A 14,337-nucleotide genomic window follows, 5' to 3' on the forward strand; every position below is an offset into this window, starting at 1 on the left:
ATTGAAGGCGGTGATGAGGGGGGAATTGATCTCCATCCGAACCTATAGGGAGAGGGGGGAGCAGAGGGAAAGGGAAAGACTGATAGGGGAGATGATGCAGGTGGATAGGAGATATGCTCTCCCCCAGAGGAGGGATTGCTGGGGGAGAGGCGCAGCCTTCAGGCCAGATTTGACCTACTGACGACCAGAAAGGCGGAAGCTCAGTGGAGGAAAGCACAGGGGGCGGTGTATGAATACGGGGAGAAGGCGAGCAGGATGCTAGCGCACCAGCTCCGGAAGCGAGATGCGGCCAGGGAGATTGGGGGAGTGATGGATAGAGCTGGGAAGGTGGTGCGGAGGGGGGTAGATGTTAATGGGGTCTTCAGGGACTTCTATGGGGAACTGTACCAGTCTGAACCCCCGGTGGAGGGGGGTGGAATGGAGCGCTTCTTGGACAAGTTGCGATTCCCGAGGGTGGAAGAGGAGCAGGTGGAGGGACTAGGGGCGCCGATCGAGCTGGAGGAGGTGGTCAAAGGGATAGGGAGCATGCAGTCGGGGAAGGCGCCAGGGCCGGATGGGTTTCCGGAGGGGTTTATCCGGTGGGTGAGGCTGCTCTACGAGGCCCCGATGGCAAGTGTAGCCACAAATAGGAGGAGGTCGGAGTACTTTCGGCTGTACCGGGGGACGAGACAGGGGTGCCCCCTGTCCCCCTTGCTCTTCGCGTTGGCGATTGAGCCCCTGGCCATGGCACTGAGGGAGTCCGGGAACTGGAGGGGCCTGGTCCGGGTGGGGAGGAGCATCGAGTGTCTCTGTACGCGGACGACCTGTTGCTGTATGTGGCGGACCCGGTGGGGGGAATGCCGGAGGTGATGAGGATTCTTAGGGAATTTGGGGGGTTTTCGGGTTGTAAGTTGAACCTGGGCAAGAGTGAGGTGTTTGTGGTGCATCCGGGGAATCAAGAGGAGGGGATTGGTAGGCTACCATTGAAGCAGGCAGGGAAGAGCTTCAGATACCTAGGGGTCCAGGTGGCGGGGAGCTGGGGGGCCCTGCACAAGCTCAACCTCACAAGATTGGTGGAGCAGATGGAGGAGGAGTTTAAGAGGTGGGATATGTTACCGCTATCACTGGCGGGGAGGGTGCAGTCCGTTAAGATGACGGTGCTCCCGAGGTTTTTGTTCCTGTTCCAGTGCCTCTCCATCCTTATCCCGAAGGCCTTTTTTAAGAGGGTCAACAGGAGTATCACGGGATTTGTGTGGGCGCATGGGACTCCTAGGGTTCGAATAGTGTTCCTGGAACGAGGCGGGGGGGGGATGGCGTTGCCCAACCTCTGTGGGTACTATTGGGCTGCCAACGCAGCGATGGTGCGTAAGTGGGTAATGGACGTGGAAGGGGCAGCATGGAAGAGGCACTGGAGGACAACCTCGGGAACAAAAAGCACGTCTTGTGTGGGCACGAGCTTGGAGGCGCTAGTCACGGCGCCGTTGCCGCTCCCTCCAACGAGGTATACCATGAGCCCGGTGGTGGCGGCTACCCTCAAAATTTGTGGGCAATGGAGACGGCACGGGGAGAAATGGGGGGCTCGATGGAGGCCCCGATACGGGGGAACCATCGGTTTGTCCCAGGGAACATTGATGGCGGATTTCTGGGCTGGCACAGGGCAGGGGTTAGGAGGTTGAGGGACCTGTTTGTGGAGGGGAGGTTCGCGAGCTTGGCGGAGTTAGAGGGGAAGTTTGGGCTCCCCCCGGGAACATGTTTAGGTACATGCAGGTGAGGGCGTTTTCCAGGCAGCAGGTGGAGGGGTTCCCCTTGCTGCCCCCACGGGGGGTGCGGGATAGGGTCCTCGTGGGGGTGTGGGTTGGAGGAGGGAGGATTTCAGACATATACCGGGTGATGCAGGAGGTAGACGAGGCCTCAGTGGAGGAACTGAAGGGGAAATGGGAAGAGGAGCTGGGTGAAGAGATTGAGGAGGGGACATGGGCGGACGCCCTGGAGAGAGTGAATTCCTCCTCTTTCTGTGCGAGGCTTAGTCTCATACAGTTTAAGGTGCTGCATAGGGCCCACATGACTGGGTCGAGGATGAGTAGGTTTTTCGGGGGCGAGGACAGGTGTGCTAGGTGCTCGGGGAGCCCAGCGAACCACGGCCATATGTTTTGGGCGTGCCCAGCGTTGGGGGAGTTTTGGAAGGGGGTAGCAAGGACGGTGTCGAGGGTGGTGGGATCCAGGGTCGAGCCAGGCTGGGGACTCGCAATTTTTGGGGTTGCAGTGGAGCAGGGAGTGCAGGAGGCGATAGATGCCAGTGTTCTGGCCTTTGCGTCCCTAGTAGCCCGGCGGAGGATCTTGCTCCAATGGAAGGATGCGAGGCCCCCAAGCGTGGAGGCCTGGATCTCTGATATGGCGGGGTTCATTAAATTGGAGAGGGTGAAATTTGCCCTGAGGGGATCAGTACAAGGGTTTTTCATGCGGTGGCAGCCTTTTCTGGACTTCCTGGCGGAAAGGTAGGGAAATAGGCCGATAGCAGCAGCAGCTTGGGGGGGGGGGGGGGGGGGGGGGGATGGGGGGAGGGAGAACTGTGCACATGGGTTTGTGGAGGGTGCTATCTCTCTCTTTTTTTGTTTTTTTTCTTTTTCTTTGTTTCTGTTCTTTCCTTTTGTTTGAAGTTGCTCTTGAAGCTGGGGGGTATTGTTCATGGGGTGTTACCGCGGTTGTATGTTAATAGAGTTAAGATGTTTATATTCTGTATTTTGTAAAAATTTCAATAAAAATTATTTAAAAAAAAAAAAATCTATGCCCCCTGATGACTGATCCCAATGCAGCCATGTTTCTAGCTTAAGCCTTTTTGATTCGTATTGTATTGATGGTCTAGTGCAGGATTGAGAGCTTAATCATAGGAGGTAGAATCAAGATTGGAATAAGGGATCTTCATCAATTCCGTTTTTCCTGTGCTCTCATTTATCAATAGCTTTTTGAATAATTTTTGCCATTTGTTTACCCATAACATCCTCGTTTTAGGTTTGATATGAACTTCAGAATGTTAAGCTTGACGTTTTTATAGAGTAGAAATGATTGAGCAACATCTTGGTAATCTTTTTCAAAAGATTTTTAAAACTAATGCGCCATTCGGCTGACAACCGCTATTATATTTCTGCATGTAATTATTTTGCTGCGGCTTACTATCAGATCGGGATATAAATTCTTGGTAAAAGGGAGCGTCATCAACAAAGAAAAGGTTTCTGATGCTATCTTAGGCCATTAATGAAGATGAGAAACGGAGTGGAGCCAAGAGTACTTCCTCAGAGACCTTTTGTGTGGACACTGCAATACGATAAACTTCCATTAATCTTGTGTTTGCTATAAGTTAAAGTTATCAGGCTTTGTGTTGGTGATCTGACAGTGCTTAAACTAGATGTATTGTTTTCGGCTAGTGGCTAAACAATGAAGGGTGCAAATTAAACCAAGAAAGTCTGGCTTTCGAATCACATTCGCAGGAAGTTAAAGTAAGGCGAGTTTATTATTGTTTTACAACAATTTTGACACAATATATCTTCTCGAACTCGGTCAACAGGATTTCATAAGAAGTGGAAAAATAATGAGATGTTTTCAAAATCCCCAATGCAAAAAGGTTTGATAACAATTGCAAGATGAGTGGAGTTTTGTGGAAGATACTGAGGTGTAGTTCACGTTTGATAGATCAAATGCTTCAAAATTTATGGTAATGCCGTGTATTCAATAAATCAGCATGAAGTGGCTAATAGTTGCAAGTGTAGATGCAATAACTGTCGGAGCAAAGGTATTTAATTAATTAATAGGAGGATAATTACTGATTGGGCAAGTGGACTACTTTGACTTAAAATATGCTTCACTGCAATTTCACAGCAAACCGATAGATAGTTCACTAGCCCTCTGTCCAGCCCCACTGCTATATATATATATATATATATATATATATATCTATATCTATACACACACACGCAACAGTATATATCTGATAGGAATAGGAGTAGGCCATTCAGCCCTCTACCCTGTCCTGCTATTTAATGAGATCATGGCTAACCTGTAGTCTCACTCCATATACCTGCCGTTGGCCCATATCCCTTAATATCTTTGCTTAACAAAAGTCTATCTTAGACTTAAAATTGACAGATGATATAAAGTCGGTGAGAGGGTGAGCTGTGTGAGGAGGATGCGGCGATGCTTCAGTGGGGTTTGGACAGGCTGAGTGAATGGGCATATGCATGGTAGATGCAATATAATGTAGGTAAATGTGAGGTTATCCGCTTTGGTAACAAAAATAGGAAGGCAGTTTAATTTTGAATGGGTGTAAATTGAGAGAGGTGGATACTCAGCGAGACCTTGGTACCCTCGTGCACCAGTTGCTGAAAGTGAGCGTGCAGGTACAGCAGGCAGCAAAGAAGGCAAATGGTATGTTGGCCTTCATAGCGAGAGGATTTGAGTGTAGAAATAGGAATGTTTTACTGCAATTGTATAGGGCATTAGTGAGGCCACACCTGGAGTATTGTGTGCAGTTTTGGTGTCCTTATCTGAGGAAGGATGTATTTGCTATGGAGGGAGTGCAGCAAAGTTTTGCCAGGCTGATTCCTGGGATGGCGATTAGGATTATTTTTGTTGGCATTTAGAGGAGTGAGAATGGATCACATAGAAAATTTTAAAGTTCTAATAGGATCAGTTAGGGTAGATTCAGAAAGAATGTTCCCGATGGTGGGGGAGTCCAGAAGTAGGGGTCATAGTTTGAACCCTTTAGAACTGAGGTGAGGAGAAATTTCTTCACCCAGAAGAGTGATGAATCTGGGAAATTCACTATCACAAAGTATTTGAGACCAAAACATTGTGTTATTTCAAGAAGGAATTAGATATAACTGTTGGGGCTAAAGGAATCAAGGGATATGAGGGGGATGGCGGGATCAGGATATTGAACTTGATGATCAGCCATGATCCTAATGAATGGCAGAGCGGGCTCGAAAGGCTGAATGGCCTCCTGCTTCAATTTTCTATGTATGTTTTTATGTCACAATTGTTCTAGCTTCAACTGTGTGTGGGAGAGAGTTCCAAACCTCTACTAACCCTTTGAGTGAAGAAGTGCTTCCTAACACCTCTCCTGAATGGGTGAGTCCTAGTTTTTATTTATTTATTTTTAAAAAATTTAGAGCACCCAATTTTTTTAGCGTGGCTAATCCACCTGACCTACACGTCTTTGGGTTGTGGGGGTGAAACCCCCACAAATACTGGGAGAATGTACAAACTCCACACGGGCAGTGACCCAGGTCCTCCATGCCGTGAGGTAGCAGTGCTAACCACTGTGCCGCCCTAGCCCTAGTTTTTAGACTATGCCCCCTAGTTTTAGAATCTATTTACTCTGTCTTCCCTGTTAATATCTTAAATACTTCGCTCAGATCACCCCGTAACCTTCTAAATTCTAGCGAGAGCAGTTCTAATTTGTGTAATCTCTCCTTTTAACTTGACCCCTGTAGTCCAAGTATCAATTTTGTAAAGCTATGTTGCACTTCCTCCATGGCCAAAATATCCTTCCTAAGGTATGCTGCACAGAACGGCTCACAGTACTCCAAGTGTGGTCTGAGCAGGGTTTTGTATAGCTGCAGCATACCACCTGTGGCTTTATACTCCAATCCTCTAGATATAAAGACCAACATTGCATTAGCCTTTTTGATTATTTTCTGCACTTGTTCGTGGCATTTGAAGAATATATGCATCCGAATCCCCAAGCCTCTTTGGACATCCACTGTACCTAACCTAGAACATGTTGTTGCAGGAAACTATCCCAGGCACATTCCAGAAACTCATTACCTTTCTGGCAGGTCATTGTCTGCCAATCTATGTGCAAGTTAAAATCCCCTATTAATACTGCTCTGCCTTTGCTACACCCTTGCCTAATTTCTGCATTTATACAATCTAACACCCCAGAACTGCAACTCTCTCTAGCTTTGACAAAGTGTCATCCTGAATTGAAACGTTAGCTCCCTTCTCTCTCCACAGATGCTGTGAAACCTGCTGGGATTGTCCAGTATTTTCTATTTTTGTTTCAGATTCCAGCATCGGCAGTAATTTGCTTTTTTCTAGAGCTATTCTTAGCTGATTTTAGTTATAATGTAAGGATGAGTGCAAAACAGTGATCCTCTGCTTCGTGCTTGGGTCTCTGTTATTGTTGGTGTTTTTGTGTTGGAAGATCTGTGAATTAAGGAAAATATCACTTTTTAAGGAAAAGTTCTTGTCTGGCTTTTCTTTGTACTTCGTCTGGGCCTTCAATATTTCCATGAATACAACATTCAAATTATGGACTCTACAGTTTAGGCATGATTTCCTGTGATTTGTACTGAACTGTTTGGAGCATTAGGCACATAGGTCGTCAAGTAGAACAGCCTTGTTGGATGTAGGATGTTGCAACAGGATGATTCATTGGACCATGTCAAAATCTCCAGCCAAGAGCATAAGCAGACTATATCTCCAATATATTTACTTCGGTTATTGCATTAGAAACTTTTACGATGTGCTTAAAAAGATGATCTCTGAGAGGCCAGCGTTCTGTTTATACTTTGTAAAATAGAAATGTAACATTGAGTATGATTGTCATTTTCAGTCTGTGGGCATGAAGAAAACTTGAAAGATCCTAGCCAAGAACAACACAGTGTTTGTCCAAAGATGTGCAGGCTAGTTTCGCACAGATGAGGGGCTGGTTTAGCATAATGGGCTAAATAGCTGGCTTGTAATGCAGAACAAGGCCAGCAGTGTGGGTTCAATTTCTGTACCAGCCTCCTTGAGGCGACTCGGAGTTTTTCCACAGTAACTTCATTGACGCCGACTTGTGACAATAAGCGATTATTATACGGGGCTGGTTTAGCACAGGGCTAAATCGCTGGCTTTGAAAGCAGGCCAGCAGCACGGTTCAACTCCTATACCAGCCTCCCCAAACAGGCGCCGGAATGTGATGACTAGGGGCTTTTCACAGAAACTTCATTTGAAGGCTACTTGTGACAATAAGTGATTTTAATTTAATTTAATTTAATTTCATTTTCATAGAGAGAAAACCGGGACCTATAGACCATGTCGGAAGTAGGAGTCCATTATCAAGGATTTCGTAGCACAGCATTTGGAAAGCAGTATCAGAAAGTGTAATCAGACAAAGCCAGCATGTATTTACAAAAGGAAAATCATGCTTGACAAATCTTCTTGGACTTCGGGTGGCGGCCTTGGAGGAGTAGGTCGCACATTTTATAGCCCCCGCCTGTGACGGACTTTTGGAACTTTCCCCCCTGTTTTTTCCCGGATTTTATGGGATAAATCGATGAAGAGTGAGACAGTAAGGAGAAATCCCCCTCTGGTGTATGGAGAATTGGACCAGAAGTGGCCATGTGAGAAGACAAAGTCCTATAAGGAAGACACGAGCAGAGCTGATAAGACGGGAATGAATGGCAGAGAGCAAGGGCCGTGGGGAGATGGCACAGTGGTCGATGGAGCAGTGATGAAGTTTTTCAAAAATTGCTTCGCCAAGCTGAAGAAGGACACGCTGGACCCGATCAAGTAGTGCAGAATCAGGAGACCCACGGAAGGGTAGCACAAGTGAATAGCACTGTGGCTTCACAGTGCCCGGATTCCAGGTTTGATTCCCCGCTGGGTCACTGTCTGTGCGGAGTCTGCACGTTCTCCCCGTGCCTGCGTGGGTTTCCCCCGGGTGCTCCGGTTTCCTCCTACAGTCCAAAGACGTGCAGGTTAGGTGGATTGGCCATGATAAATTGCCCTTAGTGACCAAAAAGGTTAGGAGTGGTTATTGGGTTACGGGGATAGGGTGGAAGTGAGGGCTTAAGTGGGTTGGTGCAGACTCGCTGGGCCGAATGGCCTCCTTATGCACTCTATGTTCTATATTTTAAGAGCGATCCAGGAGGTGGAGAAAAAGGTTTGCGAGCACGAGGAGTACATAACCGTGCTGGAGACCAAGGTGGGGTTGATGAACGACCGCCAGAAAAGAATGCTGGAGGACTGGTCCAGGAGGCAGAATCTTAGAATTGTCGGCCTCCCTCAAGGCAGTGAGGGATCGGATGCAAGGACTTATGTGACGGACATGCTGGAGAATTTGATGGGAGCTGAGGCGTTCCCTCGGCCCCTGGAAGTGGATAGAGCACACACAGCCCTCGCGAAGAAGCCCCGAGCGACCAAGGGCGATGGTGGTACGCTTTCACCGTTTCCTCGACAAGGAACACGTTCTGCGGTGGGCCAAGAAGGAACGGAGCAGCAAATGGAAGAACTGTGAGCTGCACGTTTATCAGGACCTGGGCCCGGATCTGGCCAAGAGGCAAGCTGGGTTTAATCGGGAAAAAACGGCCCTCTTTAAGAAATGGGTGACGTTTGGGATGCTGCACCCAGCCAATCTGTGGGTCTCACATGAGGAACGGGACTTCTACTTTGAAACATCGGACAAAGTATGGACTTTTATTAAAGAAAAGAGGCTGGAGGCGAATTCAAAGACACTGAAGCCTTGGAGAAGTACTGTGGCGGCGATTTGTTGTACAAATATAAGTAGTGCTATCTGTAATAAGGGGCTGTTCGGATGGCGAAAGGTAACTTTGTCTTGCAGGGGGCTGGTTAGAGGGGGATGGGCTTTGGGGTTGGTTCTGCTTTTTGGGTGATTAGTTTTCTAAAGTGGCTGTTTCTTCACTGTTTTTTCTGATTGTTTACCGGGGACTGTGATGCTTTTAAAATGTTTGTCCATATGGGGGGAGAGAACAATGGGGAGACAGACTGCTTGGTGCCAGGGGCGGGCGCTATCAAGTCAGCATGGGTCAGCTGACTGTCGGAAGCGCAGTGGGGAGTGAGCAGGTGTTAAGCTGGAGCTTGACTTGGGGGGGGTTGGGTTTCTAGTGATGTTGCTGTGGGGGGGAGGGGGGGAGAGGGGGAGAGGAGAGAGCTGTTTTGCTGATGGGGAGGAACTGTTACTAGAGGGCAAATGGGAGGACAGGAACGGCGACTGCCCGAGGGGGGGCTCGAGGAGGTGGAGGGCGCGAGCTAGAGGCTGGCCTAAAAAGGCTGATGGCTAGTCGGCAGTGGAGGGGGGGGGGGAGAATCGTGTAAGACAAGGGGGGTAGGTACATAATGATGAGTGGGAAGCTGGAGGGGGTGCAGGTGGTACTCGTGAACATATATGCTCCGAATTGGGACGATGTGGAATTTGTGAGGCGGGTTTAAGGTAAGATCCCAGACTTAGAGTCACATAACCTGATCATGGGAGGAGACTTTAACACTCATTGATCTGGAATTGGACCGGTCAAAATCCAGGACAGGGAGGAGGCCGGTGTGGCAAAGGAATTGAAGGTTTTTATGGAACAGATGGGGGGGGAGTAGACCTATGGAGGTTTGCACAGCCAAGGACGAAGCAGTTTTCCTTTTTCTCACATGTCCACAAGGTATACTCTCGCATCGATGTTTTTGTTCTGAGCAGGGCGCTAATAGCGAAGGTGGTGGATACCGAGTACTCGGCAATTGCAGTGTCGGACCATGTCCCACATTGGGTGTATCTGTGGGTTAGTGAGGAGAGAGGACAACGCCCACTGTGGAGACTGGACGTGGGTTTGCTAGCGGACGAAGCGATCTGTGGGCAGGTGAACAAGTCCATCCAGAACTACCTGGAAACAAATGATACGGGGTAGGTCTCTGCAGCGACAGTTTGGGAAGCTTTGAAGGCAGTGGTCAGAGGGGAATTAATCTCAATATGGGCCCACAGAGAAAAGGCAGAACGGCCTGAGAGGGATAGATTAGTGGAGGAGATAATCCAGGTGGACAGGAGATACTCGGAGGCCCCGGATGCGGGGCTACTGAGGGAGCGGCGGAGGTTACAGGCGGAGTTTGAGCTGTTGACCACAGGGAAAGCGGTGGCACAGTTGAGGAAGGCAAAGGGGACGATTTATGAGTATGGGGGAAAGGCAAGTAGAATGTTGGCGCACCAGCTCAGAAAAAGGGAGGAGGCCAGGGAGATAGGTAAAGCATAAAAGCGGGAATACTGTTCTGGACCCAGCGGGGGTGAACGAGGTGTTTCAGGACTTCTATAGTAAATTTTACGAGTCGGAACCCCCAGCTGGGGTGGAGGGGATGAGGCAGTTTTTAGATCAGTTGAGGTTCCCGAGGGTAGATGAGGATCTTGTGGAAGGGCTGGGAGCCCCAATTGAGATTGAGGAAATAATCAAGGGGCTGGAGGGCATGCAGTCGGGAAAGGCCCAGGGGCCTGACGGCTACCCGGTGGAATTCTAGAAGACGTTTTCAGAGATAATGAGCCCACTGCTGGTGAGGACATTTAATGAAGCAGGCCTCAATTTCATTGATCCTGAAACGGGAGAAGGATCTAGAGCAATGTGGGTCATACAGGCCAATTTCTCTACTGAATGTGGAGGCCAAACTGCTGGCTAAGATACTGGCCATAAGGATAGAGGATTGTGCCCTGGGGGTGATTGGGGAAGACCAGACAAGATTTGTAAAGGGCAGGCAACTCGAGGCCGATGTTCGAAGGCTTTTCAATGTTATTATGATGCCCTGACAAGGAGAGGAGGTGGAGGTGGTGGTCGCGATGGATGCGGAAAAGGCTTTTGATCGGGTGAAGTGGAATTACCTGTGGGAGGCGCTGGGAAGGTGTGGGTTTGGTGAGGGCTTTATTGACTGGGTGCGGTTGCTCTACCAAGCACCAGCTGAGGTCGGGGTACTTTAAACTACACCGAGGGACAAGGCAAAGGTGCCCTCTCTTCCCGTTACTGTTTGCTCAGGAGAAGAGACTAGGAGAGCTGCCACATAGAATGGTAGGGAAGAGCTTTCGATATCTGGGAATCCAGGTGGCCCGAGAATGGGAAGCACTGCACATGTTCAACCTATCCCGGTTGGTAGAACAAATGGAAGGGGACTTTGAGAGATGGGACATGCTCCCGCTATCACTGGCGGGGAGGGTACAGACCGTGAAAATGACGGTCCTCCCGAGATTTCTGTTTGTCTTTCAGTGCCTCCCCATCTTCATCCCTAAGGCCTTTTTCAAGCGGGTGAATAAGGTTATTTTGGGCTTTGTGTGGGTGGGTAAAACCCCGCGAATGAAGGAAATGTTGCTGGAGCGCAGTCGGGGGGAGGGTGGGTTGGCGCTGCTGAACTTCTGCATCTACTACTGGGTGGCTAATATAGCCATGATGAGGAAGTGGGTCGTGGGGGAGGGGTCGGCATGGGAGCGGATGGAGGCGGCGTCATGTGAAGACGCAAGTTTGGGAGCACTGATAACGGCGCCTCTTCCGTTCTCGTCGGCCTGATACTCCACAAGTCCGGTGTTGGTGGCGGCTTTGAGAATCTGGGGGCAGCGGAGGAGATATAAGAGCATCGGGAGCCCAGGGGGTGAGAGAGGCTGATGTCCTGGCCTTTGTCTCCCTGGTGGCCTAAAGACTGATCTTACCAGGTTGGAGGGACTTGGAGTCCTGAAGTCAGGGGTATGGGTCAGTGACATGGCGGGATTTCTCAGACTCTAAGAAAATGAAAGTCGCCTTAATCGCTGCAGGGATTTGCACGGTGGTGGCAACCGTTCATCGACTTCTTCAAGAAAAATTAGGCTGCGGTTGGCATGGTGGTGGGGTGGGGTGGGGGAGCGAGTAAGGGCTCCAAAAAAGTGATGCATTTATGAAGGAAAAATGAAGGGCAATATAAAGTAAATTATACAATTTCAGTGGTGGGTGGATGAAGAGAGAGACTTGAGGCTTCACATTCGCAATCCTTTAAGCTGGCTGTTTTAAAAGATTCTTGACTTTAAATCAAGGCAGAGCGTTCAAACGCAAGGGAGTTGTGATTAGCCGTTACAAATCACAGATTTGTCCTCAGTTGGTGTATTACAGTACGTCCGATTCTGAACACTGCTCTTCAGGAAGGATGTTGAAGGGTGACAGGGTGGCGCAGTGGTTAGCACTGTTGCCTCACAGTGCCGAGGACCGATTCTTGAATCTGAAAAGGATACAGTATCTTCTGTAATATATTTTAAAATATCCAATAGGATTTTCTACAAAGTTGATTGAGTGCTTGCCTCCAATCAGACAATTGGCACCTTCCGAGAATAATCACACTAGAAAGCACATTTATCGCTTTGCATGTCCTGAAATGCAGTCATGTCCTCCTGTGGTCAGAGCAGTTTTGCAGATTATACAGGAAGGTTCGGTTGCTGGACTCATAAAATGGAAAATCAAGTAGGTGGAAGGAAGCTTTGTGTATTGAAGCCATTTACTGCAGCATTTGAATTGAATTTTTGTCAGAGTCGAAACAGAATGTCAAATGACTCACATATCGGGTATGATTTTAGCAAGAAACCATCTCCTTTTCTCATATTGCTGTTTGACATCCCATCTGGGTGGTTCTTCAGCTTTTCATCCCTTTACAATGGAGAGGTACCAAGCCTCTGCTTTGTGCTCTTTTGTGCATAACACCACAATCATATTATTGTTATGTTGAAAACCATAGGAGCTCACTTTGGTACTTATTCCTCTGTGTAGCTATAGAGTTCTTTTGGCACACAGGAAACGCACAATTATTTAATTTCAGTTGGGGTGCTGCACAAAATGGGCAATAGGAGAAAAGAAGGGAGAAGGCATCTTGGTATGTGTCGGGAGGAGTAAAGGGAGTGGAAGTGGATTTCTTGCAGAAGTAAACTTGTAAATGCTGAAGAATTATAGAGCTTGTATGTAATTGTCCCATAGTAGGTTAGATTACACTGAGATGAGTCATATCTCATAGTTGACATTTCTGCTACTTGCCAAGGCAAACCAAGTTTGAATATAGCATTACAGAAGCACATTTTTCTGCCTTTGGAAGAAAATTAAGCAATTGAACTGGGTTTGTAAAACTAAATATTAGAATTAATATTTGAATTTCAGTTGACTGCGATAATGTTTTTCACAATTTATACTAGGTTAAAGTGTGCTTTTAATTATTGGTTGTGATTATGTGGTGAACTCCCAGTACTTCCAAGTCTTTTTGTGTTCCTAGTAACTATGAGGGTCAAATTCATGGGACCACTGTTCTGTCTCTGGCTGCAGCCTGTAAAACTACATTTTAATAAATTTTAATAAAAATTGCATGTTTTGTTTTGTTTATTGGCTGAACTGCTCCATCAGAACACCAGCAATTCAAGGAATCATGAAGGTGGTCATAATGACTGAAATGGAAGCTTTTTACGCAAGAACATTTTCACTTTAATCAAAATATTTTAGTGTTTGTCGATGCCAGTTGATTCCATGACATGTTAATGGGAACAGGGAAAGAGAAGATAACTTAGAAAACGCAGCCAATTTTTAACTGACTTCGTCTGCTTTCCTTTATGTATTCTACTTAGCATAGTTTGCCTAAATAATAAGTTTTTTTTAGTGTAACTTATTGCATTTGAAACTCTTTTGAAAAATATGTGCTTCATTAATCAAATTCTACAGTCTTAATCTGAAGAAAGATCAGGTGGAGCTTTATAAATTTATGATGCTCCCATGGGGAAACGGTAAAGCAAAGTTTACAGAATGACCCCCCCCCCCCCAAATCCCAGTCTCGAAATGAAGGGATAACCAATATGATGTAACTTTTGTAAGGTTTACTTTTAAGACTAATTAGAATCAGTGTAAATTAACTATGAATTAACAGGCAAATAGGCTGGGATTCTCCGAAATCCCAGCCAAGTGCTGATGCCGGCGTCACAGGGCTAGTCATTCTCCCCTTCTTCGGGGGCTAGAATGTCTCTGGAGTACTGTGCGCTACTTCGGCGTCAAAAGCCGGCCCAACACGCCCGGCACTAGTCCGCACCACGGCCGGCGCGGGTCCATGCATGCGTGCCACGGCCATCTCCGTGCCCCCGGGCAACAGGGGCCCGGTGCGGAGGAACAAAGGCTCCCCCTGGAATGAGCGCACCCACCGATCGGTAGTCCCCAATCGCGGGCCTGGCCACTGTGGAGGGCCCCCAATGGAGTCGGCTTCCCCCCCCCCCCCAAAAGACCAGATCAGCCCCTGCAGCCAGAACGCCGAGGTACTGCTGGGTAAGACCATATGTAAACCACGCCGGCGGGCACTCGGCCAGTTGAGTGCGGAGAATCGCTACGGGGGCCGCTTTCAACGGCCCGTGATGGCGTGATTGCTGCTGATTCTCCGGTCACCGGCGAATCGGTTGGCCCAGTGTCAGAGCGGAGCGGCGTGGCGGGATTTGTGGCCCCCCCCCCCCCCCCCCCCCCCCCCGGCCGATTCTCCGATCCGGCACGGGCTCGGAGAATCCGGGCCACGATCTTTCAGATATCCAGACAAATTTAATTTCAGTAGGTGATGCAACAAAAGATATGTTTTGCAATACCACAA

At 48.2% G+C, this 14,337-nt stretch overlaps 1 protein-coding gene across 10 annotated transcripts in view; it reads left to right on the forward strand.

Moving 5' to 3' along the window:
* The window catches only part of LOC119956026 (adenosine kinase-like), a 264,496-nt gene that overhangs the window by 120,217 nt on the left and 129,942 nt on the right, over window positions 1-14,337 (forward strand). The window lies entirely within an intron of this gene.

This window comes from Scyliorhinus canicula, chromosome 22 (assembly GCF_902713615.1).
Source record: "Scyliorhinus canicula chromosome 22, sScyCan1.1, whole genome shotgun sequence".
NCBI classification, from domain to species: Eukaryota; Metazoa; Chordata; class Chondrichthyes; order Carcharhiniformes; family Scyliorhinidae; genus Scyliorhinus; species Scyliorhinus canicula.